Here is a 15,218-nt window from a genome sequence, read left to right on the forward strand (position 1 = left end):
TGTAAGCACCTATTAATATTAAATGATGTTTTGTTAGCTAAAAGCAGTCTAGATATGTGGTCTAGTTCAGCCATAGGTGATTACATTGGAGACATCTTGAATTACACAAAAAGAACTTAAATATTTTTTCCTCTAGACTTCAAAACACTTTTGCATTTTCTGAGAACGTATTGTACCGTTCAAACGTACTTTGCTTCTTTGCTTCCTTTGATTAAATGTATCTTCTGAGCAGGCGTTAGTGTTTAAAATAGTATTTGTTATAACATAAAGGTTTCATCAGCTTTCCAGCAACTGCTTGATTTGATCTTCCACAGTCTTCCAGTTACAAATGACCTATTAGCACAGAGCTGCTGCTCAGCTTTTTGAGCAAGAGAGATGCTGGGTATCTCACTAACAGCTGTCATGAGCACTGATGGCACAGAAGTTGGTCTGCAAACCATGCAGCAGAAAATGAATCTGCTGGATGGTATTAAGATACCTCCAGGAGCAGCCAATAAATTCAATGTGTTTCAATCAGGGGAAAAAAAAATGTTGAGCGAATTTAAGTTTTGTGCAGAGAAAGGAAAATCAACTAGATCAATACTAACTAAAAATATCATTGCTTTATTCCAACCAAAGTAAATAATACTACTGCAGACATTAGTATAATCCTGCTGCTTTTTCCCCATAGTCTCACTCATGTGAAAGAGCTATAGAGTGACACTACTATGATAAATGAGGCTGCTGTGACAGCTGTTTAAAACTCCTTTGATCAAATTTTGGATGCTGAAGTATTCCATATGTGGTAAGAAAATAAAATGAAATAAATATTTCACAGGTTCAAGGGGAAAACAATCAAAATTGAAGAGCATAGTAGTACGGTACAAGCAAGCTATACATGGGACATAGAAGATATTGGATGCAGCTGCACATCTCATCAAGAGAAGCAGTCGCCCCACCAAAATGTCTGAGAGTTTTGAGGATTGTTTAGAAAATGAATAATAATTTGTATAATGTTTTCCCATTTTCCTTTTATTTCCTCTTCTGAGTAAAACACTGACATTTTTAGCCATCTTAATTGCCACTTCCAGGTGAAGAAGGATGAATTAGTGTCTAATTAAAGAGCTTCATTCAATGCTCTAATGTTTCTTAGTAGGATTCAAATCAGCATTTGTTTGATACCCCAGAAACTGATCCTGGCCCCCGTGGATACCAGTGAAGGCTTGGCCAGAGTTATGCAGATATGTTTATATATTACAGGCGACTTTAGCCACCATGCAATCACACCTCCATATGGTGGCTGGACTGACTGTACAGGCTATGAATTATTACTGCAGTTAAGCCTGAAGCAGGTTTCTCATTTAGAAAGCAGACTAATGGGAGTTTTTCCTGCATTGACCTAGGTCAAACTTATCTCAGCTGGAAGTTGTTTCTTTGCATGACTTAAACTCATTTGCAAGCTTTAGAGTACTGCTAGCACTAATATTGTCTTCTTCCTAGCAGGGAACAGTATGAAACTAGATTTGGCTGACAACCACAATTTCTGGTTACCTGGAAATTTTAGTTTAATTAAACTTTTAAAGCTATTTAGTTTCAGTATGAGTCAAGTGATTTTTATTTTTATTTCTTGTAGGACGTTGCTGGTGAACTTAAAGCTCTCGGACTGCTCCCTGGTGTAATAATTCTTTTCAGCCTACAGCATGTACGTAGTCCCAGAGCACAGCCAGCCATGAATACTAGTCTCTTTTTGTTAGGCTTTATCTATAGAAGTAAAATAAAGACAGCTACGGCATGGACTTGAAGATTTCTTTGTCACTGTCTATGCCATTCCATTTCTTTCAGAGTTCCTGCTGTGGTTTTGGCTCATGCCATCTAATGCTCTCCTTGACAACTCCTGAGATATTAGCATTAGGCAGAGTGGGTGAGACCATGCTGTTTTGGCCTGGAAGAGGGCTTCACTGTGTAGGTGTCTGTACCATGCCACTTGGCCTTGAAGGCAGAGAATTGTCCATGCTCTTATTGGTAATAGCATCTAAGTCTTGCCTTGAATTTTCTGAGAGTTAAAAAATATTTAAATAACCAGCAAAGCTTTTTAATGAGGCTTTGTTTCATTGGACTCTTTACTTGGGCAATAATTAAGTACAGTTATAACACTTCTTTAAAGTCACCATGCTCCTGTAGTGACTTTCATACTGCAGGCTCTGTACAACATTACAATGACCGGCAGTGAAATGAAGCATGCTCTCAGCTGCTGTGCACCAGTTAATAATCTGAATGCAGCAATACTGTATAATTGGCATAGAGATGATCCACAGGGAACATAGGTCATAAAGCTTCCTACTGCTGCGTTTTTGCTCTTTAGCTCATGGTCGTCAGTTGAGTGATGTAAGAGGCTTTACACAGAAGTTTTAGGGAATGAAGAGGAGAAGAAATTTGTATCTGGCTGAAATTACAAACAAATATGGTTAGGAAAGGTGTGATTTTTTGAGCAGGAGGAGTTCACTCTAAGATATTCTTTCAGGAAGAACTACAGAACGCTTAAAGAGCAAATGGCCAGGGCCTCAGTGAACTTGCCAAACAACTGGCACATTCAGAAGCAAAGCACTCCTTACCACCAAGAGCAGTGCACCAGTTCACAGTCAGAAGGAAGAATGCCATTCACTGAATCTCTGAATTCTAAGCAGTGAGCCAGGCAAATCAGACTCGACCTTAGGGCCAGAAGCCAACAGAAGCAGTGGCATAGTAGTTAGTGGCTACAAATTACTTCTAGCCCTCTGACCAGGATCCAGTAGGAGCCGTGGTAGTTAATGAGGATAGTATTTAACTAGATTAACTGAAGTAATATATATGCAACTGACCTGACAAACTGCTGGAAACTCGCATTTTTACCTCAGAAAAATGAGGATGAATTGCTGCGTGCTGAACTAAATGGATAGGCTGAAGGTACTTCATACTGATGGATGAGATGGACAACTTTATCTTAGAGATAGTTTGAATAAATGTTTTAAACTTTTAGAGAGGATGGTGAAAGAGTTTTTGTTGCTTTCCATTTGTGTTTGTCAAAGTAACACCAGCCTCACACTATTTGACATGGATCCTTCATGAGCTGGAGATGCCACTAATGATAGTAATTCAACTACATCTTGCTATATAATGAATTGACCATTACATTAGTTTTGTTACAGAACTAATCAGCCATTGCTTATCTGGATTTCAGCAGCAGTGACACACTTAGAAGTATCTTTGTTGTTGTGCATTGTTCTAATACATTATAGTGGAAAGAAATGGCCTTTGGGGTAAAAATCCAGTGGAGGTCCCAGATAATGAAGAACTGAGACATTTGAAATCATTTTCATTTGGTGGACTTAAGAATCTTGCTTATTTCTGACTTCTCACATTTTGATCAAGATTAGTAGTCATGGTCTGGTTTCCCTTGTTTATTTGAAATGAGTATCTGCTTTCTTGCTTTTGGTGTGGGTCCAAAGAAGGGCCATGGAGATGCTCAGAGAGTTGGAGCACCTCTCCTATGAAGGAAGGTTGAGGGAACTGGGCTTGTTTATTCTGGAGAAGAGAAGGCTCCGGGGAGACCTCACTGTGGCCTTCCAGTACTTGAAGGGAGCTTATAAACAAGAGGGAGACCTCCTTTTTATGTGGTCTGATAGTGACAGGACAAGAGGGAATGGTTTTAAACTAAAGTAGGGGAAATTTAGGCTAGATGTTAGGAAGAAATATTTTTCTCAGAGGCTGGTGAGGCACAGCCACAGTCTGCCCAGTGAAGCTGTGGAAACCCCATCCCTGGAGACATGCAAGGCTAGGTTAAATGGGGCCCTGGTCAGCCTAACCTAGTGGGTGGTATTGCTGCCCATGGCAGCGGGATTTGAACTCTATAGGCTTTAAGGTTACTTCCAACCCAAGACATTCCATGATTCTATGATTCCTGTTGGATTAAAAGAAACAGCAAAGGCGGTGTACTTCACTTGTGTTGCCATCTTCCTTTTGTTGGAATGTAATATCTTCCAATGACGGACCATTTGTGTTCTTTTCTCTTATCAGAGTGAAAGCCTTGTGAGAGCCCCATCAACAATGGTTTCCTCAGACAAACATCTGGGAGCAGTGTCCTGGGCACAGTGCCTTGGGAATAGTGTTTGCTGTAAATAGAGGACACTATTTTGTTGCTTGTTCTGCTGTTGCTTCACTGTCTACACACGTACACACACATTTGCATTCATACTGCTTGCACTCTTATTTCTGTAACAAATCTCTACAAACCTATTTCTGATCTTTGCGTTGACTGGTTGGAAATGGGCGTAGCTGACAAAAGAATGAGGCCACATCAATACCTTCCAAGGATTTCACTGTGTGGAGTTCCTGTCAGATTTAGAACAAAGAAACATTTCCAGCCCCCAGGCAATGAAACTACATTGTTATCTGTGCTGCTTGGCTGTTTTAACTGTATGTGTCCAGCTTGGAAATTCTGCAAAACACACCAAGACTAGCTATGACAAGCAGCTGAATTTCTAATTATCCCATCCTATTCCTTGTTACTACACCTATGGCTATCTAGGTTGTAGCAAGCTCTTTTAATCTTTTCGAGCAAATCAATCCTTCCTGCCCTCTAATTATATTAACTGGTATTCAGTGAGTTCTATTGGCAATAGTCTTCTGATAAATTGCCTACAGATGCATTCAGCATTCCAGGTACAGTTGCTGCACTGGCATCCAGAAAGATATTTAATGCATTTACCCTCAGGTGCTGCTGCACACAACATCTAAGATTGCTATTTTTGCTTGTCTGATTTATTACCATATACCTTTGATCATCAAGCTCCAGTAAATATCTTTTCTTATTGGGACTTTCCAGGTTTCTCCACCCAATTCAATATCCGGGAAGTGTATTATTTCTGAATCTCACACAGAATCTTTTGGAATCATGAGTTTATCTTCATGACCTTTACTGCTCTACTCCCCTCTTATTTATTATCTGCCCTTGAGATTTCACAAGTCCTTTACTACATATTGTGATATGTACAAGCAGCACAAGCTCAACCAAAATTAGGGGCCCTTTTACATCACTGTTTCACCACTGAGTAAGAAGCAAACATCTTGTCCTAAAGCATTTCTAATCCACATCAGTGTGATTAACTGAAGTTAGGAGTGTATGTATTAGGATATGCATTTTACAGGGGGGAAACTAAGGGACAGAAGGTATCCCTTCCAGCTCTAAGGTTTCTATGATTCTATTACTAGATGATCATTCTAGTACTAGATGATTATTACTAGATGATCATTCTATCATTTGCTTCTATGATCATTCTGGACGGCACTGAAATCCAATTTAAAGTTTTTACCAGGGCACTTAGAAAGGCAAGAGCAAAGTGATAGAAATCACAGATAAATCCTCATGCCTCCTCTGAGTAGCATAGACTTCTGAAGGAAAGCACAGGGTACTTCTTGGAAAGACACCAGAAAAATAATAACCAATCTATGTTTACATGGCTGTAATGCTTGGAACTGAAACAGCTCTTTAAATAGCAGATTAAATAAAAAGCCTTCTCATTTTATTGAGTAGAGCTCTCTTTAAATATTTCCCTGCATGTGCCGTAAGAAATGTTACTTACATGTCTGCAGAATGAAATCATGTGGTTTCCCCAAGGGCACTCAGTGACTGACAGGGGAATCGCACTTTCTCAGGTCTGACTTGGTACCTTCAGCTTTCCTTGCTAGCACATCATTCTGTTTCCATCATTTATTCCCTTGTAGTGTGGAAGCAAATCTTGCAGCACAAGACTTTGCACCACCAAAGTCCCAACTGTTTTTTTTTTTTTTTTTAAACAGAAAATGAGTGCAATTGAAGTAGTGTAGAAACCTTGTTTTATTCCTACTATGACAGAGGAAATTACAGCTCGGATTACTTTTACTAGGAAATGTTATCTTGCAGAAGAAGAGAATGAGAGGAAGAGATAATAGGATTAAAACTAAGTGGCTAAACTGGCTTGATGTTTATTCCTCTTTCGCTACTTTCCCACCCAAGCAAATGCCACCACCTTTATCACTAATTAAATTGTTTATTTTGGTGAAGTGCTGAAGTCAGAGTTACAGCTTTGAAGACAAAGGTTATTTGAAGAAAAAAAGTTTTTCTTTTTTTTTTTTGTTTGTTTGCAGTGGCATTAACGTTGGCAAGTCCCCTCAGAAATGTATGAGACCAGAGAGGAATATTGGTTAGAATACTGCAATACACCTCATCTTCCTAGGACCTTACAAGGGATGTCTCAGGGTCAATTCAGATGTACTGTCCAGAATAACAAATAAATACACACATCACTCGTTCTCATTTTTTAGGATTTTATTCCAAACTGTGACTTGAAACTATAAAAATTTTTCTCAACGGTAATGGTGTAAATGCAATATACGCAACTGGTTGAAAGCTTCAATTATTAATATATTAAATACGGATTAAAATTACTGACAGTAAGGAAAACATTATGATTTTGTTGTTGTTGTTGTTTATATTTACATGGTATTATGACAGTAAACATTTCTGGGACCAAGATGGGTTTAGAAGACATGAAGAACCGATGCAGAATATCAAGGATGTCCTTAGAAAACTTCTGTGAGCTTTTTGAAGTCTGCTTGAGATAAAGTATTTGTATGGTTGTTAAAGAAGAATGATTTAAATGTAAAAAAATAAATGTTTCACCAAGAGGATGAAGTATTAAAAATGTTTCACTGGAGACACATGCACATGCACACAGGTTTTAAATAAATATGAAAATTGTATGGTATAGATTGTAAAAGAATATATTCTTTGAAGCTCTCCCCAGGGTGTCCTTTTCAACATGTTTTCTACTTTGTACTGCCAGACTGAGGATACTGTGAATACGAAAGACATACAAACTACTTTTGCTTTTAAGACTACTTTGATTGCAGTAAAAAGAAAGCCAACTTTGCTTTTTTATTTTCTGTAACACTATTAGCATGATAGATTGGGAAACAACCTAGCAAAAGTATCAGGAGTCAGTTGTTTATTATCTGTCCACAGTCTCTTCTGATGGCCAACAGTCCAGATAAACCATTGTAACTTCTGGGTCAGATTCTTCCCACAAGCACAATACTGACAAAATAAAGTTTTTGTCCCACACTAGAGCTTCTTCTTTCCTTCTTATGGTGTTTTTCTCAAAACCATGCAGGGAAAGAGAACTATTAAGATAAAAATCAAAACCCTCCTGGAGTTAGGCTCATCTGACTTCATCTTTTATAACGTTGGAATGTCTTGTCTTTAACTGGCGCCTCACCAGCTAGCTATCATCTCACCTCCTGCTGGCTGCTGAGTTGTTTATAAAAACACATTTCTCTCTGTGTATGATACAGATGCTTCGGAGGGGAGAGGAATATATTAAACATGCAGAAGAGATAGGCAGCCTTTTCAAGTTTCATGGGTCTCGGTGGGAAATCAAGGGAAGTTAGTGGCAAGGAAAATAATTCAAACTCTTTAAAGCTCTCTTGAAGTGATGCCTTCAAAGCCCCCCTTTTGCATTTTACTGCGCAATCCTGAAGCTTAGAGATGCAAATTCAGGCATGATATTATATCACTCAGGAAATTGCACAAGTTAAATCTACTGTGAATGAACAGATGAGCTAAGAATCATCTCACCTGTCTAGAAATGTATATGTCTATGTGAGCTGTTTAGTTTCTTTAGTTGGTGGGAGATGAAGAGGATAGTTAATCCTGTTTAAAGCTGGGAATCAAGGGGAGGTGGGTAGAGTCACAGCAAGTGCCTTCTCTGTCCTTTAAATACAGGTTGTACACTTGGAGTAGACAGGTAACCTTTAGGTACCTGAGATCTGGTTAGATGTAGTCTACAAGCAGTGATCTACCAGCATCATGCAGCTAATGCTTGAATGTTTCACTGTGGGAGAGATGAAATACATCTAAATCTCCTATCCTGTCCTCTTAAAGCTATCCATTGGAAAAGGAATAGAAAAGTATAGTTTATGAGCACATCTACACCAACAGTGTGGGGATTGGAGGAGAGTTCATTTCACATGGCATGTATTCAGCTCCTTAAATTCTTAAGTGACCTGTAAGTTATACTGGACTCCCATTTTATAACAAGAATTATTCATTAGAGAGAAAAAATTATGATATCAACGTTTTGCAGTCAAGATTTAATTCAAATAAGAATTTAGGATGTGAATTTTAAGAGTATTCAGTGGCCACTGAACAGCAGCCAGTTTCTGTGCCTTCTGCATGTGAATCTGTCTTTAATTTTCATTTCTGAATGAGAAAAAAGGAAAGCCAGAAGAACAGGCTTAACTCCATCCCCTTTGGGTTTTTTTTTCTTGTGAAGTCAGGTAGCACTTACATAGCAACGGGAATGGATGAAGGCCAAGGCAAGTCACCTTTGAAAATCTTAGTTTAATCTTTTTAATGCAGCTCTTCAAAATACTGAAATTAATGAATTAAATATGGAAGCCATATTTTAAATAATCTTAATGTATGAGACCAAGAAAGTTGTGTTCTTTTTTTTTTTTTTTTTTTCTGAAAAGAAGTGCTGTAACGAGGTGAATAAGGAGTTGCGCTGGGGTCACTGCAAGCAGCAGCATGAGCACTTGAGAAAGTAAATATAGGTAGAATCAAGCTTTATTTTTCTTGTTGCTACTTCATCTCTTTTGTCAACTTTTAGACTTCTTTCCTGCCGTGCAGAAAATCTAGACTAGTCTGCAACAGGTTTTCTGGGGTTCATGAAGTGTCATGGCACAGCAGTGTTTCTATTGAAAGTGAGGTAATAACACAATGCCTTTCTGAAATGTGGTATTTTCGCAGGCAAACTGGGTACTAATGAGATCCCTGTGGACAGCTGGGTGATTTCAATATTTTAATTCCTGTCCATCTCTTTTGTAGAAGCAACTTGTTTACCATTTTACTGCTGTGATAGCACTAAGGACTGCAGTACTAGAGGCTAGGAGGAAAGGACTGCTTTTGTCTAAGGAACAGTTTTGGATGGAACCAATTCAGTTCCTCCCGAGATCTTCCCCTGAGCTAGTTCTGTGACTCTCTTTCTCAAAGATGTGATATCAACTGCAAGAAGTAACCAGTTAGTCTGTCTAAAACACATGGGGTGACCAGTCAAGTTGGGAAAAAACAGCAAAATCTGCTAGTTCTTTTATGTACCATGGAAAAAAACATATCTCCTTAAGCAGAGAAATTGCTCCTTGGTTTTCTGCTCTGTTCAGGCTATTGTCATGTCCTCTAACAGAAAGATAGCTACTGGATGTTGTCTCCGTATGTTTTACAGCCACTGGGGCTTAAGCATTCTAGAAAGAATAAGTTTTTATTAATAGAAACATTTGCTTCTTATTAATATGTTTCAGCCAGCAGCACAACAGCACTTCTTTCACGTGTTCAGGCATCTTGAGCTTTCTGCTGGTGATCAATGTCACAGCACTGTGCACATGTGTCAGGATCACTGGAAAGCCACATGTTCCCATCTCCTTTAGAAGAGCACATTTTTATTCAGAACAGTAAAATATCATAAAGTTCACACTTATAGAATGATGTGTTTGTTCCTTTTTGGGGATGAAACCTCCCAGTCAAAGCTCTCTGATTTCCCTTTGTATATTTCTTACATTGTAGGGTTGAAGTATTTGATTTAGATATGAGGAAGGAGAAAATTATGCTGGTTGCAGAGGGATTTTTATACTGTGGTATGTCTATAAATGTGCACAAATTGACAATGGGGCAGTGGCATATAATGATAAAAAGCAGCAATAATGACCTCAAATCTTACAAAGCTCTATACATAACTGTTTCTCCAGGGAGTCATAACAACAGCCCTCTATATTTTACTGTACACAGAATATGCCAGAAAGGAGTAAAGTACCACTAAGTAGACTTAAAAATAAGAAACAAGTCACCTCAACTGAGCAAAAGGTTGTAATTTCAGCAGTCACTCACGTCTGTCCAAATAGAAATCTAGCACAAAATTGTCCGAAGGGTGTCAGTTTGGTCTGGATCACTGACTTTTCTCCCATCAAAAAAAACATTGACTTGAAATCCTTAGCTGCAATGAAGCCTTTGAAAGATAGACTGGAAAAGTGAACTTTTTCTTGATTCATTCTGCAGAACTTAAAAAAAAAACAACACAATGACATTTCTTTAATATCCAGGTAGCATGTCTCAACAGCAAAGCGGACAAGGTGATGGGGCATGTGCCATTGTGGACGGTGATAATTCTCCTGAAGGAGCAGCTGGGAAGTTGAAGGTCAGAGCTCTTTATGTTGGTGTGGTCATTTTGTTAACAGTTTTATTTCATTTTGCAGCAGTTAACATGATGAAAACTGTGTGAAGCTGTCATACAAATAGAAAATGCTCCAGGAGATTGCAAAAATGAAGGGTTTGGATGGGTTGGGATTTTTTTACTGCATGAAATCTGGCTGCATGCAAAGTTTGTTTGCCCACTCCTAGTGTTAGGTGGTTTATATTGAAAATAAGCAATTTTTCTGATTTCTGACAAAAACTGCTATTTGAAGTGGAAAGCAATGCAGGGGCCCTATCACTGCAGTGGGATATAATGAGACAAGGGGCTGCTCTGGGATTTGCCCTGCGTGATCCATGCTTCCTCCAGCATACATGCAGTCTAAAAGAATACTTCTTCCCATCCAGACTGCACAAAGCTATAAAGCGTAATTGTTATTTTCCAAAACATTGTCCTTCCATTTTAAAGATTTGGAGGAAGATTTCTCTCTTTTTGGGCTAACTGTTAATATAATGCCTTCACCAATTTAGCTTTCAAAGGATACCTGACTACTATCACTGGGGAAGAATAGATACTCTGTCCCCTAGTTTTAGCCACCTTAAAGTGAGCTATCCAGTGTAAATTAGTTTTCCTGATTCCCTATGTAGTTTCCTGGGAAAGATAACCACCTCCAGATGACTCAGATAATTTATTTAAGAATCTATTTCAAAGAAAACAAGTCAGAATTTTAACTTTTCCAGGGTTCTTCTAATGCGAAGACTTTGTGTGAATCTAATGACTAAAATTTATTTTGTCTAGAGAGTTCATACAGTACTATCTTCAGTAATAGAGTTGGTAGGGGAAAAAACATGAAAGTGTACAAAGCTAATAATAAAAGAGTAGTGGTGGGAAGATGTGTGTAGATAGACATAGATCAAAGCAGGTACTTGAAATTTAGCAGATTATAGAAAATAAATATGTAACTGAATTCAGAAGAGGCAGTGAAAGAGAAAAATAAGAAGAAAGCATCTCAACTCATTTTGTTATTTGATTTGTGTTGTGTGCCTTAGTCGTATACCTAACAATGATAATGTCTGATAATACTAGGAATTACAAAATCGTCAATGTAGGGCTATGGAAAACCTATCTTTATTAGATTTTATTGTCATCAAGGTTTTATAGACCTGTTGGGGAGTGTCATAAATGACAGTATTTATTTATTTATTTATTTATCTTTCCCTGGAGAACGTCCAGTCTAAAATATAAGCCATAAAGTACAAACCAGAGCTGAGACAAAAATGCATCCCATCACCACTGAACAGTGGGAAAAAAAAGTAATTATAAACAGATTGTGCAAATTCATAGAAGCACTTTCACACATTTCTAGTATCACTGTATTAACAACTGTTTAAGTTTGAGTGTAAGCAATGAGATAACTGTGAAGGTTTTGCATGGAGATAAAGAGTAAAATAAAGGGACTGAGACCTTTAGAGTCTAAAGGTAGGAGGTGATCTTCTGATAAGCAACAAATTCAGTAGGTGCGTTAGTAGAAATTAAGAAAGGAACTAAAAGCAACATAGTTATGTTGTAGTGGAACAGAAGGAATATTCCTCTAGGGAATTATAGATATCTGAGAAGCCCTGAAAAAGCAACAAAACCAAAAGAAAAGATGTTGCAAAAACCAACTGGGGGACAGTTTTGAAAAAAGTTTCAGTAGAAAATGCAAAGACCCTATCATCAAGATATTTCACATGGAGACGCTGCAAACTCAGATCATAAATACAAATGGGACTCCAATAAGCTACATCTGTTTAACCCCCCAGGTTTGATAGATACCAGAAAATGTAGGTTCTCAATCTGTTCCCACTACAGATATCAGCAGTTTCCTGTTGTACCAGGGAGATTTGGGTCAGATTTGTAACATGGAACATCACTGTAGGGCCACAAGCAGGAGCAGTGAGTGGCCTTATGCCCTACTTATGACCAGCCGTGAGTCTTGGCTGTTCAAGGAAATACTGAAGGTTCACAAACATTCTGTAGGGTGGCAGTGAACTCTGCCTCTCGTACAGCTCCTTGTATAGGAGGAAGTGAGCATTAGAGGTCGAATAATAGGGCTGGGCAATCACTGACTGCATGAAGTTTAACAAGAGCAAGTGCTGGATTCTGCATCAGGGTCAGGGCAACCCTGGCTATATGTACAGGCAGGGAGATGAGTGGCTGGAGAGCAGCCCTGCAGAAAGGGAACCTGGGGGTTTCTGGTTTGTGGCAAGTTGAATGTGAGTCAGCAATGTCCCCTGGCAGGCAAAACTGTGCCCTGGCTGAGCTCAAGGAGTGTTTGGACACTGCTCTTAGACAGTGGGTTTGGGTGGTCCCGTGTGGAGCCCAAGGTTGGGCTCTATGATACTGTGATTCCCTTCTGACATGGGATAGTCTATGATTCTAGGATTCTGTGATCTCAGTAAGTGCTAAGGGCTAAGTAAGTGATCGGGGCTACAGATATGACGGGATGACTTTTTATTTGCTTGGTAACTACCAAACATCTACATATATGGTAAAATGCATGCAATAGCAGGATAGTTGCTATTACAGAGTAAAATATGATGACATATGTTATTTCTCAATGTCTAAACCATAGTTGAAGGTTACATAGCAATTACTTTTGATCTCATTAAGAATAATTAGTAATTACCGAGTACTGTAAGGGAAATGTGATTACTATGAAGCTACCTGGTATTTCCCCAAGAGAACTCTATCTAGTTATAGAATATGTATGCCCCATTACTTAAAGCAGCACATAATATACCATTTTATTTATGCAGTAGAAGCAAAACAGTCCTGTTAAAAAAAGTGTTTAATGTAACATTTTGTCAGGAACAAAAACTTTGCTGTGACTATACTACAGAATGATCACAGCCTCCTATATATCAGCTACTATCTATCTGCTGTCTATAATACCTTGTTTTTTAAAGCAAAGTAATAAATGCATTAAAAAAACAAACAAACAAACAAAAAACTAATTCTCCTCACCTTTTAGTGTTGCTGTTCTCAGAGAAAAAAAAAAAAAAAAGAAAGATCTGCAAGATACCAACTTCTTACTAGAAAATGCTGGAGATGGGTGTGGAGAAAACACCCTGCAAGCTAACCATATCAGCAGTGCAAAGAAGTACAGATCTATTAGTCTTACTTTGCCAGTAGCCCTCATAAAGACAAGCAGATGTTTAAGACTCAAGAGGAGAAAGATTTGGGGTTCTGGTGGACGAAAAGCTTGACATGAGCCAACAGTGTGCACTTGCAGTCTTCTAAATAGTAGCCGGTTCCTAGTTGCAGTTGTGGACTTCTGTACTGCATAGATTGCAGTTCTTTAAAGGATTTACTTTGCCCTCCTTGCAGTCAAAGATCCTTTTTCTGGTTGTGTATCTGGAAGATGGTTCTATCTACAATTTCACATCAGTGTTGTTTCACTTTTCATTTTCTTCCCCCTTAAACCATAAATCTATACTAAAATAGGCTCACTGTCCTCCAAATATTCAAGGACAACTTGCTGGATTTTCTGTACTTACCATCCTACTGTGTAGTTCTTCATCAAATGCCTCTCTCTAATCAAACTAGATTACCTCCAGCATGTTATCCTTGTCTGCTCTCTGTTATATCCTTGAAAAAGTACAGGTGAGCTTGTCAGACAAAGATTTACTCTTTATAAAATCATCCTGAGTGTTTTTGTCCACCTCTGATTTTTCTGTTTTGAGATCTCAGAACTTTTCCTCTTTTTAAGGTACAATGCTGTATCGATTGGATTTCCTTTTTTTTTTTTTTTTGGTCAGCTAGCTTAATGCTGTCAAGGCCATGTTAGTCTCCCTTTAGAGAGTTACTCAGTTATACTGAGTAAGAATTTTGACTCGCTATTTCCTTTCAGCTCCAAATGAAGAGACTTTTTGAACATGCGAACATGGGACGTTGTTTGGATTCAGTGATTCAGTACCACACAGATAAATAGTTTTAAGATCCTGGCTGAAGAAGCTTCACTTCACACATTTGGATTTTTATTACGCTTGGTGTTCAAATGCTCACACATATAAGTTTAAGGCACAGATAGGTTCCCAGGTACAAAAGCCCTGTTCACATTAGGATCTGGTGTAATGCAGTAGCTTGGACTGCCCCAGAAAAGTGAAAAGTATAAACTGCCCTTCCTTACCCTGGCTATAAACAGCCTTCCCCAGCATGCTGGCAAATGAGATACATTTTCCCATTTAAAACTATAAAAGACTATATGACTATATCTTATATTCTTGGACAGTCTCCTAAAATAACTCAGTGACTACTGAAGAAGAGTTTGGTATTAAAGGGAAATATTCTGTTTTATTATATAAAGCTCCAATTGCTCCAAGCATGAAAACATGCATTTTCCTTCTAGCTGGAGAGTATTTTTTTTTTTTTAAATGAATGGAATTATGGGTCCTTAAAAACCACCCAAATGTTTTAAAAGCTTTGCTGACTCTCAGACGATGTAAACACAGTGTGCATCTTAACAGGGAATCCAAATCAGGGCTCAGCTTCTTGCCTTGTAAAATCACAGTGACTGTGTTTATAAACACAATTTACTGAGATGCTCTTTAATATAATGGCCTTATGCATTAATCTGCTGAAGCATTCATGTGTTTGCTTCTTTTTGAGGCACAATTATTATTCAGGTTTCTTTACCTGCTTTAGTACATTGCTGAGAGGGAACGGTTATGTTTCCTTAAGTACCACACATTTAATATCAGTGATACTCTCTGAAGACAGAGAAAAGTAGTTTTGCACACAGCACCCTAGGAAAATGAATTATAAAGCTACAATAGACACAATATATTCAGAATTCTGAAAAATATACACAATCACATATCTGAAGTAAAAGGATATTCACCGGAGAGCCAAAACCTACAGGTTTGGGGATTTAAGTCTTACCCAGTAGATGGCAACAATACACCAACTCTTGAGCCTACCTACACTCTAAGGACAGCACAG

Source organism: Gallus gallus, chromosome 1 (assembly GCF_016699485.2).
Source record: "Gallus gallus isolate bGalGal1 chromosome 1, bGalGal1.mat.broiler.GRCg7b, whole genome shotgun sequence".
Lineage (NCBI taxonomy): Eukaryota > Metazoa > Chordata > Aves > Galliformes > Phasianidae > Gallus > Gallus gallus.